This window comes from Rhipicephalus microplus, chromosome 2, assembly GCF_043290135.1.
Source record: "Rhipicephalus microplus isolate Deutch F79 chromosome 2, USDA_Rmic, whole genome shotgun sequence".
Lineage (NCBI taxonomy): Eukaryota > Metazoa > Arthropoda > Arachnida > Ixodida > Ixodidae > Rhipicephalus > Rhipicephalus microplus.
The window spans coordinates 6968272-6992242 of record NC_134701.1 but is presented as its reverse complement, the minus strand read 5'-3'; the positions used below and the strand labels follow the sequence as shown (position 1 = coordinate 6992242).

General features: G+C 48.5%; 2 long non-coding RNA genes across 2 annotated transcripts; one reads left to right on the top strand and one right to left on the bottom strand.

The window, feature by feature from the left end:
* Window positions 1–11054: 11054 nt before the first annotated feature.
* LOC142795628 (uncharacterized) lies at window positions 11055–17667 on the bottom strand. The gene is made up of 3 exons (XR_012893179.1): window positions 16646–17667; window positions 14042–14813; window positions 11055–12209 (listed from the first exon to the last, which is right to left on the bottom strand). It is a non-coding gene; the product is annotated as an uncharacterized LOC142795628 (long non-coding RNA).
* A 235-nt stretch (window positions 17668–17902) lies between these two features.
* LOC142795622 (uncharacterized) lies at window positions 17903–21998 on the top strand. Its single transcript, XR_012893171.1, has 2 exons — window positions 17903–19011; window positions 20844–21998. It is a non-coding gene; the product is annotated as an uncharacterized LOC142795622 (long non-coding RNA).
* The last annotated feature ends 1973 nt before the right edge of the window (window positions 21999–23971 follow it).

The following is a 23971-nucleotide window of genomic DNA, read 5'->3' as shown; positions in this document are numbered from 1 at the left end:
GAACATTTCTTCAGAGCTATCAGCCCTAAGGAAAAAAATCGCCGCACTACCACCGGGTGGGCTCGAACCTCCAACCTCTCGGTTAACAGCCGATCGCGCTAGCCAATTGCGCCACGGAGACAGTCGTGCTCCACTCTCACCACCATCAGAACATATCTTCAAAGCTATCAGTCCAAAGAAAAAAAAAGCAACACACCACTCCCGGGAAGGCTCGAACCTCCAACCTTTCAGTTAAGAGCCGATCGCATAGCCAATTGCGCCACGACGACAGTCGTGCTCCACTCTCACCACCGTCAGAAGATTTCTTCATAGCTATCAGCCCAAAGGAAAAAAAGCGCCGCACCACCACCGGTTGGGCTCGAACCTCCAACCTTTCGGTTAACAGCCGATCGCGCTAGCCAATTGCGCCACGGAGACAGTCGTGCTCCACTCTCACCAGCATCAGAACATATCTTCATAGCTTTCAGCCCGAAATAAAAAAAGCAACACACCACTCCCGGGAGGGCTCGTACCTCCAACCTTTCGGTTAACAGCCGATCGCGCTGGCCAAATGCGCCACGGAGACAGTCGTGCTCCACTCTCACCACCGTCAGAACATTTCTTCAGAGCTATCAGCCCAAAGAAAAAAAGCGCCGCACCACCACCGGGTGGGCTCGTACCTCCAACCTTTCGGTTAACAGCCGATCGCGCTAGCCAATTGCGCCACGGAGACAGTCCTGCTCCACTCTCACCACCATCAGAACATATCTTCAAAGCTATCAGCCCAAAGAAAAAAAAGCGCCGCACCACCACCAGGTGGGCCCGAACCTCCAACCTTTCGGTTAACAGCCGATAGCGCTAGCCAATTGCGCCACGGAGACAGTCGTGCTCCACTCTTACCACCATCAGAACACATCTTCAAAGCTATCAGCCCAAAGAAAAGAAAGCGCCGCACCAGCACCGGGTGGGCCCGAACCTCAAACCTTTCGGTTAACAGCCGATCGCGCTAGCCAATTGCGCCAAGGAGACAGTCCTGCTCCACTCTCACCACCATCAGAACATATCTTCAAAGCTATCAGCCCCCAAAAAATCGCCCGCAGCTTCCCTTGGGGGAACACTGAGGAGGATGCGGACCATATAATTGGTTAACGGGGTGTTAAAGTGCGACTTACTTGGGTCGATGGCTAAATTGGTTAACGTGGTTGTGAAATGGGGTGTTAAATTGCGACTTACTTGGGTCGATGGCTAAATTGGTTAACGTGGTTGTAGGAGGGGGTTTTAAATGAGTGAACACGTACACACGTATGCGAAAGGGCGGCGCTGGTCGAAGGGACGTCGATCATTGTGTTTGTGGATTCGTTGGAATTCATTTCACCGCGACCTTGGACGTCGACGCGCCGTACAAACCAACCGACGAGCGGCAACTGAGCGAGCGAGCACCGACCTTGAGTATATATACAGCACGACGGCGCATGCACTGTCAGCTGTTGAATGTTCTCGAAGCGCGACGCCCCATGCGCGTCCACTGGAGAATCAGGAGAATTGTAGATGTCGAACGCGGTGTGTAGAGGAGGAAGGGTGCACAGATGGTGGAGGAGTGAAGCGCGCGCGGTGTGTAGAGGAGGAAGGGATGCACAGATGGTGGAAGAGTGGGCGACGGCGCGACGGCGCATGCGCGCGCGTCAGCTGTCGAATGTTCGAGAAGCGGTGCGGACGGCGCACTACAAGGCGCGAGTATAAGATGCTCCGCATCTAAAAAAGCAACACACCACTCTCGCGAGGACTCGAACCTCTAACGTTTCAGTTAACAGCCGATCGCATAGCCAATTGCACCATGGAGACAGTCATGCTCCACTCTCACCACCGTCAGAACATTTCTTCAGAGCTATCAGCCCTAAGGAAAAAAATCGCCGCACTAACACCGGGTGGGCTCGAACCTCCAACCTCTCGGTTAACAGCCGATCGCGCTAGCCAATTGCGCCACGGAGACAGTCGTGCTCCACACTCACCACCATCAGAACATATTTTGAAAGCTATCAGCCCAAAGAAAAAAAAGCAACACACCACTCCCGGGAAGGCTCGAACCTCCAACCTTTCAGTGAAGAGCCGATCGCATAGCCAATTGCGCCACGAAGACTGTCGTGCTCCAATCTCACCACCGTCAGAAGATTTCTTCATAGCTATCAGCCCAAAGGAAAAAAAGCGCCGCACCACCACCGGTTGGGCTCGAACCTCCAACCTTTCGGTTAACAGCCGATCGCGCTAGCCAATTGCGCCACGGAGACAGTCGTGCTCCACTCTCACCACCATCAGAACATATCTTCAAAGCTATCAGCCCAAAGAAAAAAAGCGCCGCACCTCCACCGGGTGTGCTCGTACCTCCAACCTTTCGGTTAACAGCCGATCGCGGCAGCCAATTGCGCCACGGAGACAGTCCTGCTCCACTCTCACCACCATCAGAACATATCTTCGAAGCTATCAGCCCAAAGAAAAAAAAGCAACACACTACTCCCGGGAGGGCTCGAACATCCAACCTTTCAGTTAACAGCCGATCGAATAGCCAATTGCGCCACGGAGACAGTCGTGCTCCACTCTCACCACCATCAGAACATATCTTCAAAGCTATCAGCCCAAAGAAAAAAAAAGCGCCGCACCACCACTGCGTGGGCTCGTACCTCCAACCTTTCGTTTAACAGCCGATCGCGCTAGCCGATTGCGCCACGGAGACAGTCGTGCTCCACTCTCGCCACCATCAGAACATATCTTCAAAGCTATCAGCCCGAAATAAAAAAAGCAACACACCACTCCCGGGAGGGCTCGTACCTCCAACCTTTCGGTTAACAGCCGATCGCGTTAGCCGATTGCGCCACAGAGACAGTCCTGCTCCACTCTCACCACCATCAGAACATATCTTCAAAGCTATCAGCCCAAAGAAAAAAAAGCGCCGCACCACCACCGGGTGGGCTCGTACCTCCAACCTTTCGGTTAACAGCCGATCGCGGCAGCCAATTGCGCCAAGGAGACAGTCCTGCTCCACTCTCACCACCATCAGAACATATCTTCGAAGCTATCAGCCCAAAGAAAAAATATCAACACACTACTCCCGGGAGGGCTCGAACATCCAACCTTTCAGTTAACAGCCGATCGAATAGCCAATTGCGCCTCGGAGACAGTCGTGCTCCATTCTCACCACCATCAGGACATATCTTCAAAGCTATCAGCCCAAAGAAAAAAATGCGCCGCACCACCACTGCGTGGGCTCGTACCTCCAACCTTTTGGTTAACAGCCGATCGCGCTAGCCGATTGCGCCACGGAGACAGTCGTGCTCCACTCTCACCAGCATCAGAACATATCTTCATAGCTTTCAGCCCGAAATAAAAAAAGCAACACACCACTCCCGGAAGGGCTCGTACCTCCAACCTTTCGGTTAACAGCCGATCGCGCTGGCCAAATGCGCCACGGAGACAGTCGTGGTCCACTCTCACCACCGTCAGAACATTTCTTCAGAGCTATCAGCCCAAAGAAAAAAAGCGCCGCACCACCACCGGGTGGGCTCGTACCTCCAACCTTTCGGTTAAAAGCCGATCGCGCTAGCCAATTGCGCCACGGAGACAGTCCTGCTCCACTCTCACCACCATCAGAACATATCTTCAAAGCTATCAGCCCAAAGAAAAAAAAGCAACACACCACTCCCTGGAGGGCTCGAACCTCCAACCTTGCGGTTAACAGCCTTTCGCATAGCCAGTTGCGCCACGGAGACAGTCGTGCTCCACTCTCACCACCGTCAGAACATTCCTTCAGAGCTATCAGTCCAAATAAAAAAAAAAGTGCCGGACCACCACCGTGTGGGCTCGTACCTCCAACCTTTCGGTTAACAGCCGATCGCGCTAGCAAATTGCGCCATGGAGACAGTCGTGCTCCACTCTCACCACCATCAGAACATATCTTCTAAGCTATCAGCCCAAAAAAAAGCAACAAACCACTCCCGGGAGGGCTGGAACCTCCAACTTTTCAGTTAACAGCCGATCGCATAGCCACTTGCGCCACGGTGACAGTCGTGCTCCACTCTCACCACCATCAGGACATATCTTCAAAGCTATCAGTCCAAAGAAAAAAAAAGCGCCGCACCTCCACCGGGTGGGCTCGTACCTCCAACCTTTCGGTTAACAGCCGATCGAGCTAGCCAATTGCGTCACGGAGACCGTCCTGCTCCACACTCACCACCATCAAAACATATTTTCAAAGCTATCAGCAAAAAATAAAAAAAGCAACACACCACTCCCGGGAGGGCTCGAACCTCCAAACTTTCGGTTAACAGCTGACCGCGCTAGCCAATTGCGCCAAGGAGACAGTCCTGCTCCACTCTCACCACCATCAGAACATATATTCGAAGCTATCAGCCCAAAGAAAAAATATCAACACACTACTCCCGGGAGGGCTCGAACATCCAACCTTTCAGTTAACAGCCGATCGAATAGCCAATTGCGCCTCGGAGACAGTCGTGCTCCATTCTCACCACCATCAGGACATATCTTCAAAGCTATCAGCCCAAAGAAAAAAAAGCGCCGCACCACCACTGCGTGGGCTCGTACCTCCAACCTTTTGGTTTACAGCCGATCGCGCTAGCCGATTGCGCCACGGAGACAGTCGTGCTCCACTCTCACCAGCATCAGAACATATCTTCATAGCTTTCAGCCCGAAATAAAAAAAGCAACACACCACTCCCGGGAGGGCTCGTACCTCCAACCTTTCGGTTAACAGCCGATCGCGCTGGCCAAATGCGCCACGGAGACAGTCGTGCTCCACTCTCACCACCGTCAGAACATTTCTTCAGAGCTATCAGCCCAAAGAAAAAAAGCGCCGCACCACCACCGGGTGGGCTCGTACCTCCAACCTTTCGGTTAACAGCCGATCGCGCTAGCCAATTGCGCCACGGAGACAGTCCTGCTCCACTCTCACCACCATCAGAACATATCTTCAAAGCTATCAGCCCAAAGAAAAAAAAGCAACACACCACTCCCTGGAGGGCTCGAACCTCCAACCTTGCGGTTAACAGCCTTTCGCATAGCCAATTGCGCCACGGAGACAGTCGTGCTCCAATCTCACCACCGTCAGAACATTTCTTCAGAGCTATCAGTCCAAATAAAAAAAAAAGTGCCGGACCACCACCGTGTGGGCTCGTACCTCCAACCTTTCGGTTAACAGCCGATCGCGCTAGCAAATTGTGCCATGGAGACAGTCGTGCTCCACTCTCACCACCATCAGAACATATCTTCTAAGCTATCAGCCCAAAGAAAAAAAAGCGCCGCACCTCCACCGGGTGGGCTCGTACCTCCAACCTTTCGGTTAACAGCCGATCGAGCTAGCCAATTGCGTCACGAAGACCGTCCTGCTCCACACTCACCACCATCAAAACATATTTTCAAAGCTATCAGCAAAAAATAAAAAAGCAACACACCACTCCCGGGAGGGCTCGAACCTCCAAACTTTCGGTTAACAGCCGACCGCGCTAGCCAATTGCACCACGGAGACCGACGTGCTCAACTCTCACAACCATCAGAACATTTCTTCAAAGCTATCAGCCCAAAGAAAAAAAAGCGCCGCACCACTCCCGGAAGGGCTCGTACCTCCAACCTTTCGGTTAACAGCCGATCGCGCTAGCCAATTGCGCCACGAAGACAGTCGTGCTCCACTCTCATCACCATCATTACATATCTTCAAAGCTATCAGCCCAAAGAAAAAAAAAGCGCCGCACCACCACCAGGTGGGCTCGTACCTCCAACCTTTCGGTTAACAGCCGATCACGCTAGCCAATTGCGCCACGGAGACAGTCGTGCTCCACTCTTACCACCATCAGAACACATCTTCAAAGCTATCAGCCCAAAGAAAAGAAAGCGCCGCACCAGCACCGGGTGGGCCCGAACCTCAAACCTTTCGGTTAACAGCCGATCGCGCTAGCCAATTGCGCCAAGGAGACAGTCCTGCTCCACTCTCACCACCATCAGAACATATCTTCAAAGCTATCAGCCCCCAAAAAATCGCCCGCAGCTTCCCTTGGGGGAACACTGAGGAGGATGCGGACCATATAATTGGTTAACGGGGTGTTAAAGTGCGACTTACTTGGGTCGATGGCTAAATTGGTTAACGTGGTTGTGAAATGGGGTGTTAAATTGCGACTTACTTGGGTCGATGGCTAAATTGGTTAACGTGGTTGTAGGAGGGGGTTTTAAATGAGTGAACACGTACACACGTATGCGAAAAGGCGGCGCTGGTCGAAGGGACGTCGATCATTGTGTTTGTGGATTCGTTGGAATTCATTTCACCGCGACCTTGGACGTCGACGCGCCGTACAAACCAACCGACGAGCGGCAACTGAGCGAGCGAGCACCGACCTTGAGTATATATACAGCACGACGGCGCATGCACTGTCAGCTGTTGAATGTTCTCGAAGCGCGACGCCACATGCGCGTCCACTGGAGAATCAGGAGAATTGTAGATGTCGAACGCGGTGTGTAGAGGAGGAAGGGTGCACAGATGGTGGAGGAGTGAAGCGCGCGCGGTGTGTAGAGGAGGAAGGGATGCACAGATGGTGGAAGAGTGGGCGACGGCGCGACGGCGCATGCGCGCGCGTCAGCTGTCGAATGTTCGAGAAGCGGTGCGGACGGCGCACTACAAGGCGCGAGTATAAGATGCTCCGCATCTAAAAAAGCAACACACCACTCTCGCGAGGGCTCGAACCTCTAACGTTTCAGTTAACAGCCGATCGCATAGCCAATTGCACCATGGAGACAGTCATGCTCCACTCTCACCACCGTCAGAACATTTCTTCAGAGCTATCAGCCCTAAGGAAAAAAATCGCCGCACTACCACCGGGTGGGCTCGAACCTCCAACCTCTCGGTTAACAGCCGATCGCGCTAGCCAATTGCGCCACGGAGACAGTCGTGCTCCACACTCACCACCATCAGAACATATTTTGAAAGCTATCAGCCCAAAGAAAAAAAAGCAACACACCACTCCCGGGAAGGCTCGAACCTCCAACCTTTCAGTGAAGAGCCGATCGCATAGCCAATTGCGCCACGAAGACTGTCGTGCTCCAATCTCACCACCGTCAGAAGATTTCTTCATAGCTATCAGCCCAAAGGAAAAAAAGCGCCGCACCACCACCGGTTGGGCTCGAACCTCCAACCTTTCGGTTAACAGCCGATCGCGCTAGCCAATTGCGCCACGGAGACAGTCGTGCTCCACTCTCACCACCATCAGAACATATCTTCAAAGCTATCAGCCCAAAGAAAAAACGCCGCACCTCCACCGGGTGTGCTCGTACCTCCAACCTTTCGGTTAACAGCCGATCGCGGCAGCCAATTGCGCCACGGAGACAGTCCTGCTCCACTCTCACCACCATCAGAACATATCTTCGAAGCTATCAGCCCAAAGAAAAAAAAGCAACACACTACTCCCGGGAGGGCTCGAACATCCAACCTTTCAGTTAACAGCCGATCGAATAGCCAATTGCGCCACGGAGACAGTCGTGCTCCACTCTCACCACCATCAGAACATATCTTCAAAGCTATCAGCCCAAAGAAAAAAAAAGCGCCGCACCACCACTGCGTGGGCTCGTACCTCCAACCTTTCGTTTAACAGCCGATCGCGCTAGCCGATTGCGCCACGGAGACAGTCGTGCTCCACTCTCGCCACCATCAGAACATATCTTCAAAGCTATCAGCCCGAAATAAAAAAAGCAACACACCACTCCCGGGAGGGCTCGTACCTCCAACCTTTCGGTTAACAGCCGATCGCGTTAGCCGATTGCGCCACGGAGACAGTCCTGCTCCACTCTCACCACCATCAGAACATATCTTCAAAGCTATCAGCCCAAAGAAAAAAAGCGCCGCACCACCACCGGGTGGGCTCGTACCTCCAACCTTTCGGTTAACAGCCGATCGCGGCAGCCAATTGCGCCAAGGAGACAGTCCTGCTCCACTCTCACCACCATCAGAACATATCTTCGAAGCTATCAGCCCAAAGAAAAAATATCAACACACTACTCCCGGGAGGGCTCGAACATCCAACCTTTCAGTTAACAGCCGATCGAATAGCCAATTGCGCCTCGGAGACAGTCGTGCTCCATTCTCACCACCATCAGGACATATCTTCAAAGCTATCAGCCCAAAGAAAAAAAAGCGCCGCACCACCTCTGCGTGGGCTCGTACCTCCAACCTTTTGGTTAACAGCCGATCGCGCTAGCCGATTGCGCCACGGAGACAGTCGTGCTCCACTCTCACCAGCATCAGAACATATCTTCATAGCTTTCAGCCCGAAATAAAAAAAGCAACACACCACTCCCGGGAGGGCTCGTACCTCCAACCTTTCGGTTAACAGCCGATCGCGCTGGCCAAATGCGCCACGGAGACAGTCGTGCTCCACTCTCACCACCGTCAGAACATTTCTTCAGAGCTATCAGCCCAAAGAAAAAAAGCGCCGCACCACCACCGGGTGGGCTCGTACCTCCAACCTTTCGGTTAACAGCCGATCGCGCTAGCCAATTGCGCCACGGAGACAGTCCTGCTCCACTCTCACCACCATCAGAACATATCTTCAAAGCTATCAGCCCAAAGAAAAAAAAGCAACACACCACTCCCTGGAGGGCTCGAACCTCCAACCTTGCGGTTAACAGCCTTTCGCATAGCCAATTGCGCCACGGAGACAGTCGTGCTCCAATCTCACCACCGTCAGAACATTTCTTCAGAGCTATCAGTCCAAATAAAAAAAAAGTGCCGGACCACCACCGTGTGGGCTCGTACCTCTAACCTTTCGGTTAACAGCCGATCGCGCTAGCAAATTGTGCCATGGAGACAGTCGTGCTCCACTCTCACCACCATCAGAACATATCTTCTAAGCTATCAGCCCAAAGAAAAAAAAGCGCCGCACCTCCACCGGGTGGGCTCGTACCTCCAACCTTTCGGTTAACAGCCGATCGAGCTAGCCAATTGCGTCACGGAGACCGTCCTGCTCCACACTTACCACCATCAAAACATATTTTCAAAGCTATCAGCAAAAAATAAAAAAGCAACACACCACTCCCGGGAGGGCTCGAACCTCCAAACTTTCGGTTAACAGCCGACCGCGCTAGCCAATTGCACCACGGAGACCGACGTGCTCAACTCTCACAACCATCAGAACATTTCTTCAAAGCTATCAGCCCAAAGAAAAAAAGCGCCGCACCACTCCCGGAAGGGCTCGTACCTCCAACCTTTCGGTTAACAGCCGATCGCGCTAGCCAATTGCGCCACGAAGACAGTCGTGCTCCACTCTCATCACCATCATTACATATCTTCAAAGCTATCAGCCCAAAATAAAAAAAAGCAACACACCACTCCCGGAAGGGCTCGAACCTCAAACCTTTCAGTTAACAGCCGATCGAATAGCCAATTGCGCCTTGGAGACAGTCGTGCTCCACTCTCACCACCTACAGAACATATCTTCAAAGCTATCAGCCCCCTGAAAATGTATGCGCAGGCGAACAAGGACAAAGAAAGGAATACAAACTGGCGCAATCTAACAACTGATTTATTAATCGAAAAACATTGACTCTTTTTAACCCTCGGAACAGCGCTCCCTGGTGACCTAAAAAAACACACAATGCACTGCGCACTTACGACAACGATAACAAAAACATAAAAACGATAACAGTTTCATTGATTGACAGACAGGAGCGCGATTTCTTTTGTTAGTAAAGCTACTGAAGGGTGGCTAACACAGTTGTCTTTCTGCTTGTCTATATGATATGCCTCCATTATCTCCCTTGACGTCTTGTTTCTACTCCTATACAGCAAGGTAGTGTCGCTAAAGCAAGGAGAGCATGCGCACTCATTGCAATGCATTGCCAAATGGGTTACAGGCCGACCTTTCAGGCTTGACATATGCTCTCTTAGCCTCGTGTTAATGCACCTGCCAGTCTGCCCTATATATACACAACCGCATGATAAAGGTATGCAATACACCACACTGTGTGCACATTCAACAAACCTGAGCTTATGTCTTATGCTACATCTCTTATGTGCGTTGGTCCCTCTGTCGCATTTCTGGTTGACCAACGCGCACACTCCTCCTATTTTGTTTTTGGCCGAAAACACTACTTTCACATCATACTTTCCAGCCACCTTTTTTAATCTATGTGAAAGCCTATGTACATAAGGGACCGCTACTACCTTAGAGCTAGAACCAGTCATCCCACCTGTTTCCAAACATGGCGCCGTTTCCCGTCTGAGCTTCTTTAATAACCTAGTGCCTACGGCCAACATCACAGAGAATGGGTACCCCTCGTCCTGGAGCCTAGAGACCTGTTCATGAAACGACGCATGAACAGTATGGAAACAGGATTTAACCAATGCAGACCGAAAACAATTTGTTATAATTCCATTCTTGACCAGCTTAGAATGACATGAAGCGAAACTCATAAGCGGCTTTCCTGCCCTAGGCGAAAAGGTCCAACACACATGATCTGACAAAAAGTCCAGCTTCAAATCCAAAAACTGTAGCTTATTTTCAACCGGTACTTCTGAAGTAAATGTCAACCCCTTTCCTAGAGAATTAAAAGCATTCAATACCGAAACCCTGAAGTCCTCTTTGTGCACATCGCACCCCAACACCAAGTAGTCATCGACATACCTGAAGACCTTGTAGACTACACCTTGTAGGCAAAACGACAAATCTCTATCTATGCTGCCCATGAAAATGTCACTAAGGACCGGCGCTACCTTTGACCCAATGCATACCCCCTTCGCCTGGATGAACGTTTTATCCCCGAACCCCACGTGAGTGTTCTCTAAATAAAAGCTCAGAAGCTCAAGAAAAGACTCGACGGGCATACCACAGGTGTTGCGAAACGTCACTTCATTATTTTCTGTTATGCACTCTAGGACACAATGCATTAAAGGCACATGCGGCAACGAGTAATACAAGTCCTGAGCGTCAATGCTGATACCCCAACTGTTTTTTCTGTTATCTGATACAAAAAACCCCGTGAGACCCTCAGAATTAGCCAGCAGAAAAGGGTCATTTACTTTCAACGACTTCAACATCTTTTGCAGATACCCCGCAACTAGCTTCTGCCACGCCCCTTTTTCTGAAACAATAGGCCTAAAAGGAACCTCCTGCTTATGGGTTTTTGCTGTGAAAAACACCTTCAATTCCAATCCCTTTGAATTCCCAACATCCGACGCAAGTTTTTCTAAGTTGCATTTCCTTAATAACTCGACAGCCTTCCTCTTCACGCTTTCTACATTCACATGACATTCTTTAAAGCACTTTTGAATTGCCGCAGAGGCTTTATCTACATACATAGTCTCCGGTAGAACAACCAAAAAACCTTCTTTGTCCGCTTGAACAACTCTTAAGTTGTTCTCAACCAAATAACTAGCAACCCGAGCGACATTACGGCAAGGCGTGGTGCTTACCGAAGCTTTGGCGACAACGTCCACACATTCCACTACACATCTGTCTTTTTCCTTTTCGGGTACTTGCCGGGCAATGTCTCTTGTGAGGGATAGCTTGTCCACAAGGTCAAGTCTAGGCTCCACACAGAACTTCGGTCCCAACCTCAGGACCTTTTGTTGGCGCTCTTCCACCACCGCATCACCCAGGAGTAGAAGGCCTCCCTTCGGCGGATCTCTCTTTTTCCTGGGCAAGCCCCGACGCACGTCATTCCACATGGCCTCAGTTAAAATGTTCGCTTGTCTACACCACTCGCGGAAGACCTTGACGTTTAGACGCCCATCAGAAACAGACGAACACGCCACTCTTAGGCAATCCTTGAAGTGCCTAACCTGTCTTCGGCTCTCTGATCGCAGAATCTTGCTGATTCTTCTCGCATGTCCTTCCGATGGAGGCAACCACCCGCACACAAGCAGAACTTCCATAGGGCACTGTGCATTCTTTAGGAACCAGCTCAGCTTGCGGGCTCTGCATTCGCAGACCGCGATAAACGGCACCAGAACCGCCGGGTTAGATAAGTCAAAGTTAGGACATGAAGAAAGAAGGCCGGATGAACTAGAAATAAACTGAAGCAAAACTGCGATTCGGCCTAGTTGGAATCTATCCATCCTGAAAATGTATGCGCAGGCGAACAAGGACAAAGAAAGGAATACAAACTGGCGCAATCTAACAACTGATTTATTAATCGAAAAACATTGACTCTTTTTAACCCTCGGAACAGCGCTCCCTGGTGACCTAAAAAAACACACAATGCACTGCGCACTTACGACAACGATAACAAAAACATAAAAACGATAACAGTTTCATTGATTGACAGACAGGAGCGCGATTTCTTTTGTTAGTAAAGCTACTGAAGGGTGGCTAACACAGTTGTCTTTCTGCTTGTCTATATGATATGCCTCCATTATCTCCCTTGACGTCTTGTTTCTACTCCTATACAGCAAGGTAGTGTCGCTAAAGCAAGGAGAGCATGCGCACTCATTGCAATGCATTGCCAAATGGGTTACAGGCCGACCTTTCAGGCTTGACATATGCTCTCTTAGCCTCGTGTTAATGCACCTGCCAGTCTGCCCTATATATACACAACCGCATGATAAAGGTATGCAATACACCACACTGTGTGCACATTCAACAAACCTGAGCTTATGTCTTATGCTACATCTCTTATGTGCGTTGGTCCCTCTGTCGCATTTCTGGTTGACCAACGCGCACACTCCTCCTATTTTGTTTTTGGCCGAAAACACTACTTTCACATCATACTTTCCAGCCACCTTTTTTAATCTATGTGAAAGCCTATGTACATAAGGGACCGCTACTACCTTAGAGCTAGAACCAGTCATCCCACCTGTTTCCAAACATGGCGCCGTTTCCCGTCTGAGCTTCTTTAATAACCTAGTGCCTACGGCCAACATCACAGAGAATGGGTACCCCTCGTCCTGGAGCCTAGAGACCTGTTCATGAAACGACGCATGAACAGTATGGAAACAGGATTTAACCAATGCAGACCGAAAACAATTTGTTATAATTCCATTCTTGACCAGCTTAGAATGACATGAAGCGAAACTCATAAGCGGCTTTCCTGCCCTAGGCGAAAAGGTCCAACACACATGATCTGACAAAAAGTCCAGCTTCAAATCCAAAAACTGTAGCTTATTTTCAACCGGTACTTCTGAAGTAAATGTCAACCCCTTTCCTAGAGAATTAAAAGCATTCAATACCGAAACCCTGAAGTCCTCTTTGTGCACATCGCACCCCAACACCAAGTAGTCATCGACATACCTGAAGACCTTGTAGACTACACCTTGTAGGCAAAACGACAAATCTCTATCTATGCTGCCCATGAAAATGTCACTAAGGACCGGCGCTACCTTTGACCCAATGCATACCCCCTTCGCCTGGATGAACGTTTTATCCCCGAACCCCACGTGAGTGTTCTCTAAATAAAAGCTCAGAAGCTCAAGAAAAGACTCGACGGGCATACCACAGGTGTTGCGAAACGTCACTTCATTATTTTCTGTTATGCACTCTAGGACACAATGCATTAAAGGCACATGCGGCAACGAGTAATACAAGTCCTGAGCGTCAATGCTGATACCCCAACTGTTTTTTCTGTTATCTGATACAAAAAACCCCGTGAGACCCTCAGAATTAGCCAGCAGAAAAGGGTCATTTACTTTCAACGACTTCAACATCTTTTGCAGATACCCCGCAACTAGCTTCTGCCACGCCCCTTTTTCTGAAACAATAGGCCTAAAAGGAACCTCCTGCTTATGGGTTTTTGCTGTGAAAAACACCTTCAATTCCAATCCCTTTGAATTCCCAACATCCGACGCAAGTTTTTCTAAGTTGCATTTCCTTAATAACTCGACAGCCTTCCTCTTCACGCTTTCTACATTCACATGACATTCTTTAAAGCACTTTTGAATTGCCGCAGAGGCTTTATCTACATACATAGTCTCCGGTAGAACAACCAAAAAACCTTCTTTGTCCGCTTGAACAACTCTTAAGTTGTTCTCAACCAAATAACTAGCAACCCGAGCGACATTACGGCAAGGCGTGGTGCTTACCGAAGCTTTGGCGACAACGTCCACACATTCCACTACACATCTGTCTTTTTCCTTTTCGGGTACTTGCCGGGCAATGTCTCTTGTGAGGGATAGCTTGTCCACAAGGTCAAGTCTAGGCTCCACACAGAACTTCGGTCCCAACCTCAGGACCTTTTGTTGGCGCTCTTCCACCACCGCATCACCCAGGAGTAGAAGGCCTCCCTTCGGCGGATCTCTCTTTTTCCTGGGCAAGCCCCGACGCACGTCATTCCACATGGCCTCAGTTAAAATGTTCGCTTGTCTACACCACTCGCGGAAGACCTTGACGTTTAGACGCCCATCAGAAACAGACGAACACGCCACTCTTAGGCAATCCTTGAAGTGCCTAACCTGTCTTCGGCTCTCTGATCGCAGAATCTTGCTGATTCTTCTCGCATGTCCTTCCGATGGAGGCAACCACCCGCACACAAGCAGAACTTCCATAGGGCACTGTGCATTCTTTAGGAACCAGCTCAGCTTGCGGGCTCTGCATTCGCAGACCGCGATAAACGGCACCAGAACCGCCGGGTTAGATAAGTCAAAGTTAGGACATGAAGAAAGAAGGCCGGATGAACTAGAAATAAACTGAAGCAAAACTGCGATTCGGCCTAGTTGGAATCTATCCATCCTGAAAATGTATGCGCAGGCGAACAAGGACAAAGAAAGGAATACAAACTGGCGCAATCTAACAACTGATTTATTAATCGAAAAACATTGACTCTTTTTAACCCTCGGAACAGCGCTCCCTGGTGACCTAAAAAAACACACAATGCACTGCGCACTTACGACAACGATAACAAAAACATAAAAACGATAACAGTTTCATTGATTGACAGACAGGAGCGCGATTTCTTTTGTTAGTAAAGCTACTGAAGGGTGGCTAACACAGTTGTCTTTCTGCTTGTCTATATGATATGCCTCCATTATCTCCCTTGACGTCTTGTTTCTACTCCTATACAGCAAGGTAGTGTCGCTAAAGCAAGGAGAGCATGCGCACTCATTGCAATGCATTGCCAAATGGGTTACAGGCCGACCTTTCAGGCTTGACATATGCTCTCTTAGCCTCGTGTTAATGCACCTGCCAGTCTGCCCTATATATACACAACCGCATGATAAAGGTATGCAATACACCACACTGTGTGCACATTCAACAAACCTGAGCTTATGTCTTATGCTACATCTCTTATGTGCGTTGGTCCCTCTGTCGCATTTCTGGTTGACCAACGCGCACACTCCTCCTATTTTGTTTTTGGCCGAAAACACTACTTTCACATCATACTTTCCAGCCACCTTTTTTAATCTATGTGAAAGCCTATGTACATAAGGGACCGCTACTACCTTAGAGCTAGAACCAGTCATCCCACCTGTTTCCAAACATGGCGCCGTTTCCCGTCTGAGCTTCTTTAATAACCTAGTGCCTACGGCCAACATCACAGAGAATGGGTACCCCTCGTCCTGGAGCCTAGAGACCTGTTCATGAAACGACGCATGAACAGTATGGAAACAGGATTTAACCAATGCAGACCGAAAACAATTTGTTATAATTCCATTCTTGACCAGCTTAGAATGACATGAAGCGAAACTCATAAGCGGCTTTCCTGCCCTAGGCGAAAAGGTCCAACACACATGATCTGACAAAAAGTCCAGCTTCAAATCCAAAAACTGTAGCTTATTTTCAACCGGTACTTCTGAAGTAAATGTCAACCCCTTTCCTAGAGAATTAAAAGCATTCAATACCGAAACCCTGAAGTCCTCTTTGTGCACATCGCACCCCAACACCAAGTAGTCATCGACATACCTGAAGACCTTGTAGACTACACCTTGTAGGCAAAACGACAAATCTCTATCTATGCTGCCCATGAAAATGTCACTAAGGACCGGCGCTACCTTTGACCCAATGCATACCCCCTTCGCCTGGATGAACGTTTTATCCCCGAACCCCACGTGAGTGTTCTCTAAATAAAAGCTCAGAAGCTCAAGAAAAGACTCGACGGGCATACCACAGGTGTTGCGAAACGTCACTTCATTATTTTCTGTTATGCACTCTAGGACACAATGCATTAAAGGCACATGCGGCAACGAGTAATACAAGTCCTGAGCGTCAATGCTGATACCCCAACTGTTTTTTCTGTTATCTGATACAAAAAACCCCGTGAGACCCTCAGAATTAGCCAGCAGAAAAGGGTCATTTACTTTCAACGACTTCAACATCTTTTGCAGATACCCCGCAACTAGCTTCTGCCACGCCCCTTTTTCTGAAACAATAGGCCTAAAAGGAACCTCCTGCTTATGGGTTTTTGCTGTGAAAAACACCTTCAATTCCAATCCCTTTGAATTCCCAACATCCGACGCAAGTTTTTCTAAGTTGCATTTCCTTAATAACTCGACAGCCTTCCTCTTCACGCTTTCTACATTCACATGACATTCTTTAAAGCACTTTTGAATTGCCGCAGAGGCTTTATCTACATACATAGTCTCCGGTAGAACAACCAAAAAACCTTCTTTGTCCGCTTGAACAACTCTTAAGTTGTTCTCAACCAAATAACTAGCAACCCGAGCGACATTACGGCAAGGCGTGGTGCTTACCGAAGCTTTGGCGACAACGTCCACACATTCCACTACACATCTGTCTTTTTCCTTTTCGGGTACTTGCCGGGCAATGTCTCTTGTGAGGGATAGCTTGTCCACAAGGTCAAGTCTAGGCTCCACACAGAACTTCGGTCCCAACCTCAGGACCTTTTGTTGGCGCTCTTCCACCACCGCATCACCCAGGAGTAGAAGGCCTCCCTTCGGCGGATCTCTCTTTTTCCTGGGCAAGCCCCGACGCACGTCATTCCACATGGCCTCAGTTAAAATGTTCGCTTGTCTACACCACTCGCGGAAGACCTTGACGTTTAGACGCCCATCAGAAACAGACGAACACGCCACTCTTAGGCAATCCTTGAAGTGCCTAACCTGTCTTCGGCTCTCTGATCGCAGAATCTTGCTGATTCTTCTCGCATGTCCTTCCGATGGAGGCAACCACCCGCACACAAGCAGAACTTCCATAGGGCACTGTGCATTCTTTAGGAACCAGCTCAGCTTGCGGGCTCTGCATTCGCAGACCGCGATAAACGGCACCAGAACCGCCGGGTTAGATAAGTCAAAGTTAGGACATGAAGAAAGAAGGCCGGATGAACTAGAAATAAACTGAAGCAAAACTGCGATTCGGCCTAGTTGGAATCTATCCATCCTGAAAATGTATGCGCAGGCGAACAAGGACAAAGAAAGGAATACAAACTGGCGCAATCTAACAACTGATTTATTAATCGAAAAACATTGACTCTTTTTAACCCTCGGAACAGCGCTCCCTGGTGACCTAAAAAAACACACAATGCACTGCGCACTTACGACAACGATAACAAAAACATAAAAACGATAACAGTTTCATTGATTGACAGACAGGAGCGCGATTTCTTTTGTTAGTAAAGCTACTGAAGGGTGGCTAACACAGTTGTCTTTCTGCTTGTCTATATGATATGCCTCCATTATCTCCCTTGACGTCTTGTTTCTACTCCTATACAGCAAGGTAGTGTCGCTAAAGCAAGGAGAGCATGCGCACTCATTGCAATGCATTGCCAAATGGGTTACAGGCCGACCTTTCAGGCTTGACATATGCTCTCTTAGCCTCGTGTTAATGCACCTGCCAGTCTGCCCTATATATACACAACCGCATGATAAAGGTATGCAATACACCACACTGTGTGCACATTCAACAAACCTGAGCTTATGTCTTATGCTACATCTCTTATGTGCGTTGGTCCCTCTGTTGCATACCTTTATCATGCGGTTGTGTATATATAGGGCAGACTGGCAGGTGCATTAACACGAGGCTAAGAGAGCATATGTCAAGCCTGAAAGGTCGGCCTGTAACCCATTTGGCAATGCATTGCAATGAGTGCGCATGCTCTCCTTGCTTTAGCGACACTACCTTGCTGTATAGGAGTAGAAACAAGACGTCAAGGGAGATAATGGAGGCATATCATATAGACAAGCAGAAAGACAACTGTGTTAGCCACCCTTCAGTAGCTTTACTAACAAAAGAAATCGCGCTCCTGTCTGTCAATCAATGAAACTGTTATCGTTTTTATGTTTTTGTTATCGTTGTCGTAAGTGCGCAGTGCATTGTGTGTTTTTTTAGGTCACCAGGGAGCGCTGTTCCGAGGGTTAAAAAGAGTCAATGTTTTTCGATTAATAAATCAGTTGTTAGATTGCGCCAGTTTGTATTCCTTTCTTTGTCCTTGTTCGCCTGCGCATACATTTTCAGGATGGATAGATTCCAACTAGGCCGAATCGCAGTTTTGCTTCAGTTTATTTCTAGTTCATCCGGCCTTCTTTCTTCATGTCCTAACTTTGACTTATCTAACCCGGCGGTTCTGGTGCCGTTTATCGCGGTCTGCGAATGCAGAGCCCGCAAGCTGAGCTGGTTCCTAAAGAATGCACAGTGCCCTATGGAAGTTCTGCTTGTGTGCGGGTGGTTGCCTCCATCGGAAGGACATGCGAGAAGAATCAGCAAGATTCTGCGATCAGAGAGCCGAAGACAGGTTAGGCACTTCAAGGATTGCCTAAGAGTGGCGTGTTCGTCTGTTTCTGATGGGCGTCTAAACGTCAAGGTCTTCCGCGAGTGGTGTAGACAAGCGAACATTTTAACTGAGGCCATGTGGAATGACGTGCGTCGGGGCTTGCCCAGGAAAAAGAGAGATCCGCCGAAGGGAGGCCTTCTACTCCTGGGTGATGTGGTGGTGGAAGAGCGCCAACAAAAGGTCCTGAGGTTGGGACCGAAGTTCTGTGTGGAGCCTAGACTTGACCTTGTGGACAAGCTATCCCTCACAAGAGACATTGCCCGGCAAGTACCCGAAAAGGAAAAAGACAGATGTGTAGTGGAATGTGTGGACGTTGTCGCCAAAGCTTCGGTAAGCACCACGCCTTGCCGTAATGTCGCTCGGGTTGCTAGTTATTTGGTTGAGAACAACTTAAGAGTTGTTCAAGCGGACAAAGAAGGTTTTTTGGTTGTTCTACCGGAGACTATGTATGTAGATAAAGCCTCTGCGGCAATTCAAAAGTGCTTTAAAGAATGTCATGTGAATGTAGAAAGCGTGAAGAGGAAGGCTGTCGAGTTATTAAGGAAATGCAACTTAGAAAAACTTGCGTCGGATGTTGGGAATTCAAAGGGATTGGAATTGAAGGTGTTTTTCACAGCAAAAACCCATAAGCAGGAGGTTCCTTTTAGGCCTATTGTTTCAGAAAAAGGGGCGTGGCAGAAGCTAGTTGCGGGGTATCTGCAAAAGATGTTGAAGTCGTTGAAAGTAAATGACCCTTTTCTGCTGGCTAATTCTGAGGGTCTCACGGGGTTTTTTGTATCAGATAACAGAAAAAACAGTTGGGGTATCAGCATTGACGCTCAGGACTTGTATTACTCGTTGCCGCATGTGCCTTTAATGCATTGTGTCCTAGAGTGCATAACAGAAAATAATGAAGTGACGTTTCGCAACACCTGTGGTATGCCCGTCGAGTCTTTTCTTGAGCTTCTGAGCTTTTATTTAGAGAACACTCACGTGGGGTTCGGGGATAAAACGTTCATCCAGGCGAAGGGGGTATGCATTGGGTCAAAGGTAGCGCCGGTCCTTAGTGACATTTTCATGGGCAGCATAGATAGAGATTTGTCGTTTTGCCTACAAGGTGTAGTCTACAAGGTCTTCAGGTATGTCGATGACTACTTGGTGTTGGGGTGCGATGTGCACAAAGAGGACTTCAGGGTTTCGGTATTGAATGCTTTTAATTCTCTAGGAAAGGGGTTGACATTTACTTCAGAAGTACCGGTTGGAAATAAGCTACAGTTTTTGGATTTGAAGCTGGACTTTTTGTCAGATCATGTGTGTTGGACCTTTTCGCCTAGGGCAGGAAAGCCGCTTATGAGTTTCGCTTCATGTCATTCTAAGCTGGTCAAGAATGGAATTATAACAAATTGTTTTCGGTCTGCATTGGTTAAATCCTGTTTCCATACTGTTCATGCGTCGTTTCATGAACAGGTCTCTAGGCTCCAGGACGAGGGGTACCCATTCTCTGTGATGTTGGCCGTAGGCACTAGGTTATTAAAGAAGCTCAGACGGGAAACGGCGCCATGTTTGGAAACAGGTGGGATGACTGGTTCTAGCTCTAAGGTAGTAGCGGTCCCTTATGTACATAGGCTTTCACATAGATTAAAAAAGGTGGCTGGAAAGTATGATGTGAAAGTAGTGTTTTCGGCCAAAAACAAAATAGGAGGAGTGTGCGCGTTGGTCAACCAGAAATGCGACAGAGGGACCAACGCACATAAGAGATGTAGCATAAGACATAAGCTCAGGTTTGTTGAATGTGCACACAGTGTGGTGTATTGCATACCTTTATCATGCGGTTGTGTATATATAGGGCAGACTGGCAGGTGCATTAACACGAGGCTAAGAGAGCATATGTCAAGCCTGAAAGGTCGGCCTGTAACCCATTTGGCAATGCATTGCAATGAGTGCGCATGCTCTCCTTGCTTTAGCGACACTACCTTGCTGTATAGGAGTAGAAACAAGACGTCAAGGGAGATAATGGAGGCATATCATATAGACAAGCAGAAAGACAACTGTGTTAGCCACCCTTCAGTAGCTTTACTAACAAAAGAAATCGCGCTCCTGTCTGTCAATCAATGAAACTGTTATCGTTTTTATGTTTTTGTTATCGTTGTCGTAAGTGCGCAGTGCATTGTGTGTTTTTTTAGGTCACCAGGGAGCGCTGTTCCGAGGGTTAAAAAGAGTCAATGTTTTTCGATTAATAAATCAGTTGTTAGATTGCGCCAGTTTGTATTCCTTTCTTTGTCCTTGTTCGCCTGCGCATACATTTTCAGGATGGATAGATTCCAACTAGGCCGAATCGCAGTTTTGCTTCAGTTTATTTCTAGTTCATCCGGCCTTCTTTCTTCATGTCCTAACTTTGACTTATCTAACCCGGCGGTTCTGGTGCCGTTTATCGCGGTCTGCGAATGCAGAGCCCGCAAGCTGAGCTGGTTCCTAAAGAATGCACAGTGCCCTATGGAAGTTCTGCTTGTGTGCGGGTGGTTGCCTCCATCGGAAGGACATGCGAGAAGAATCAGCAAGATTCTGCGATCAGAGAGCCGAAGACAGGTTAGGCACTTCAAGGATTGCCTAAGAGTGGCGTGTTCGTCTGTTTCTGATGGGCGTCTAAACGTCAAGGTCTTCCGCGAGTGGTGTAGACAAGCGAACATTTTAACTGAGGCCATGTGGAATGACGTGCGTCGGGGCTTGCCCAGGAAAAAGAGAGATCCGCCGAAGGGAGGCCTTCTACTCCTGGGTGATGCGGTGGTGGAAGAGCGCCAACAAAAGGTCCTGAGGTTGGGACCGAAGTTCTGTGTGGAGCCTAGACTTGACCTTGTGGACAAGCTATCCCTCACAAGAGACATTGCCCGGCAAGTACCCGAAAAGGAAAAAGACAGATGTGTAGTGGAATGTGTGGACGTTGTCGCCAAAGCTTCGGTAAGCACCACGCCTTGCCGTAATGTCGCTCGGGTTGCTAGTTATTTGGTTGAGAACAACTTAAGAGTTGTTCAAGCGGACAAAGAAGGTTTTTTGGTTGTTCTACCGGAGACTATGTATGTAGATAAAGCCTCTGCGGCAATTCAAAAGTGCTTTAAAGAATGTCATGTGAATGTAGAAAGCGTGAAGAGGAAGGCTGTCGAGTTATTAAGGAAATGCAACTTAGAAAAACTTGCGTCGGATGTTGGGAATTCAAAGGGATTGGAATTGAAGGTGTTTTTCACAGCAAAAACCCATAAGCAGGAGGTTCCTTTTAGGCCTATTGTTTCAGAAAAAGGGGCGTGGCAGAAGCTAGTTGCGGGGTATCTGCAAAAGATGTTGAAGTCGTTGAAAGTAAATGACCCTTTTCTGCTGGCTAATTCTGAGGGTCTCACGGGGTTTTTTGTATCAGATAACAGAAAAAACAGTTGGGGTATCAGCATTGACGCTCAGGACTTGTATTACTCGTTGCCGCATGTGCCTTTAATGCATTGTGTCCTAGAGTGCATAACAGAAAATAATGAAGTGACGTTTCGCAACACCTGTGGTATGCCCGTCGAGTCTTTTCTTGAGCTTCTGAGCTTTTATTTAGAGAACACTCACGTGGGGTTCGGGGATAAAACGTTCATCCAGGCGAAGGGGGTATGCATTGGGTCAAAGGTAGCGCCGGTCCTTAGTGACATTTTCATGGGCAGCATAGATAGAGATTTGTCGGTTTGCCTACAAGGTGTAGTCTACAAGGTCTTCAGGTATGTCGATGACTACTTGGTGTTGGGGTGCGATGTGCACAAAGAGGACTTCAGGGTTTCGGTATTGAATGCTTTTAATTCTCTAGGAAAGGGGTTGACATTTACTTCAGAAGTACCGGTTGAAAATAAGCTACAGTTTTTGGATTTGAAGCTGGACTTTTTGTCAGATCATGTGTGTTGGACCTTTTCGCCTAGGGCAGGAAAGCCGCTTATGAGTTTCGCTTCATGTCATTCTAAGCTGGTCAAGAATGGAATTATAACAAATTGTTTTCGGTCTGCATTGGTTAAATCCTGTTTCCATACTGTTCATGCGTCGTTTCATGAACAGGTCTCTAGGCTCCAGGACGAGGGGTACCCATTCTCTGTGATGTTGGCCGTAGGCACTAGGTTATTAAAGAAGCTCAGACGGGAAACGGCGCCATGTTTGGAAACAGGTGGGATGACTGGTTCTAGCTCTAAGGTAGTAGCGGTCCCTTATGTACATAGGCTTTCACATAGATTAAAAAAGGTGGCTGGAAAGTATGATGTGAAAGTAGTGTTTTCGGCCAAAAACAAAATAGGAGGAGTGTGCGCGTTGGTCAACCAGAAATGCGACAGAGGGACCAACGCACATAAGAGATGTAGCATAAGACATAAGCTCAGGTTTGTTGAATGTGCACACAGTGTGGTGTATTGCATACCTTTATCATGCGGTTGTGTATATATAGGGCAGACTGGCAGGTGCATTAACACGAGGCTAAGAGAGCATATGTCAAGCCTGAAAGGTCGGCCTGTAACCCATTTGGCAATGCATTGCAATGAGTGCGCATGCTCTCCTTGCTTTAGCGACACTACCTTGCTGTATAGGAGTAGAAACAAGACGTCAAGGGAGATAATGGAGGCATATCATATAGACAAGCAGAAAGACAACTGTGTTAGCCACCCTTCAGTAGCTTTACTAACAAAAGAAATCGCGCTCCTGTCTGTCAATCAATGAAACTGTTATCGTTTTTATGTTTTTGTTATCGTTGTCGTAAGTGCGCAGTGCATTGTGTGTTTTTTTAGGTCACCAGGGAGCGCTGTTCCGAGGGTTAAAAAGAGTCAATGTTTTTCGATTAATAAATCAGTTGTTAGATTGCGCCAGTTTGTATTCCCTTCTTTGTCCTTGTTCGCCTGCGCATACATTTTCAGGATGGATAGATTCCAACTAGGCCGAATCGCAGTTTTGCTATCAGCCCAAAGAAAAAAAAAGCGCCGCACCACCACCAGGTGGGCTCGTACCTCCAACCTTTCGGTTAACAGCCGATCGCGCTAGCCAATTGCGCCACGGAGACAGTCGTGCTCCACTCTCACCACCATCAGAACGTATCTTCAAAGCTATCAGCCCAAAATATAAAAAGCAACACACCACTCCCGGGAGGGCTCGTACCTCCAGCCTTTCGGTTAACAGCCGATCGCGTTAGCCGATTGCGCCTCGGAGACAGTCCTGCTCCACTCTCACCACCATCAGAACATATCTTCAAAGCTATCAGCCCAAAGAAAAAAAAGCGCCGCACCACCACCGGGTGGGCTCGTACCTAAACCTTTCG